This window comes from Silurus aristotelis, assembly GCF_946808225.1.
Source record: "Silurus aristotelis genome assembly, chromosome: 4".
Lineage (NCBI taxonomy): Eukaryota > Metazoa > Chordata > Actinopteri > Siluriformes > Siluridae > Silurus > Silurus aristotelis.
In genome coordinates this window covers 34,883,084-34,885,583 of record NC_139577.1, presented here as the reverse complement: position 1 = coordinate 34,885,583, position 2,500 = coordinate 34,883,084, and the positions used below count along the sequence as shown (strand labels likewise).

General features: G+C 39.2%; 1 protein-coding gene across 6 annotated transcripts in view; it reads right to left on the bottom strand.

Moving 5' to 3' along the window:
* cntln (centlein, centrosomal protein) overlaps positions 1-2,500 on the bottom strand; it is a 123,812-nt gene that overhangs the window by 76,481 nt on the left and 44,831 nt on the right. The window lies entirely within an intron of this gene.

Sequence of the window (2,500 nt, the reverse complement as noted above, 5' to 3'; positions counted from 1 at the left end):
CACACACACACACACACACACACACACACACACACAAAATCCCCAATACACACACAATCATAACATCTAAAGGAGTCTCCTGCCCCAGTCACCATCATTCACTTTAACACTCAAATTCTGTAAAGCTGCTTTAATACAAAGTCTATTGTGAAAACGCAATAGAAATAAACTTAACTTGAACTCGAACAATCACAATAACACACACACACACACACTCACTAACACACACACTCACTAACACACACACACACTCACTAACACACAATAGCACACACACACACACACACACACACACACTCACTAACACACAATAACACACTAACACACACACACACACACACACACACACACACACACACACACACACAATAACACACAATAGCACACACACACACACACACACACACACACACACACACACACACACAATAACACACAATAGCACACACACACACACACACACTCACTAACACACAATAGCACACACACACACACACACACTCACTAACACACAATAACACACTAACACACACACACACACACACACTCACTAACACACACACACTCACTAACACACAATAGCACACACACACACACACACACACACACTCACTAACACACAATAACACACTAACACACACACACACACACACACACACACACACACACACACAATAACACACAATAGCACACAATAGCACACAATAGCACACACACACACACACACACACACACACACACACACACACACACACACACACACACAATAACACACACACACACACACACTCACTAACACACAATAGCACACACAACACACACACACACACACTCACTAACACACAATAACACACTAACACACACACACACACACACACACACACACACAATAACACACAATAGCACACACACACACAAACACAATAACACACACACACACACACACACTCACTAACACACACACACACACACACACACACACACACACTCACTAACACACACACACACACACACACTCACTAACACACAATAGCACACACACTCACTACATAATAACACACACACACACACACACACACACACACACACACACACACACACACACACACACTCACTAACACACAATAACACACACACACACACACAATAACACACACACACACACACACACACACACACTCACCAACACACAATAACACACACACACAGACACACACTCACTAACACAATAACACACACACACACACTCACTAACACAATAACACACACACACACACACTCACTAACACACAATAACACACACACACACACACACACACACACACACACACTCACTAAAACACAATAAACACACACACACACACACACACACACACACACTCACTAACACACAATCACTACCACACAATAACTAATACACACAAAATAATACACACACAATCACTACCACACAATAACTAATACACACACAATCACTACCACACAATAACTAATACACACACAATCACTAACATACAATAACTAATACACACACAATCACTACCACACAATAACTAATACACACACAATCACTACCACACAATAACTAATACACACACAATCACTAACACACAATAACTAATACACACACAATCACTAACACACAATAACTAATACACACAAACTAATACACACACAATCACTACCACACAATAACTAATACACACACAATCACTACCACACAATAACTAATACACACACAATCACTAACACACAATAACTAATACACACAAACTAATACACACACAATCACTACCACACAATAACTAATACAAACACAATCACTACCACACAATAACTAATACACACACAATCACTACCACACAATAACTAATACACACACAATCACTAATACACACACAAACACACAATAACTAATACACACACAAACACACAATAACTAATACACACACAATCACTACCACACACAAACTAATACACACACAATCACTACCACACAATAACTAATAGAAAGACAAAATCACTACCACACAATAACTAATACACACACAATCACTACCACACAATAACTAATACACACACAAACACACAATAACTAATACACACAATCACTACCACACACAAACTAATACACACACAATCACTACCACACAATAACTAATACACACACAATCACTACCACACACAAACTAAAACAAACACAATCACTACCACACAATAAGTAATACACACACAATCACTAACACACACTCACTAACACACACACACACACACACACACACACACACACACACACACTCACTAACACACACACTCACTAACACACACACACACACACACACACACACACACACACACACACTCACTAAAACACAATAACACACTAACACACAATAACACACAATAACACACTAACACACACACACACACACACAAACAATAACACACAATAGCACACACACACACACACACACACAAACAAAATAACACAATAACACTC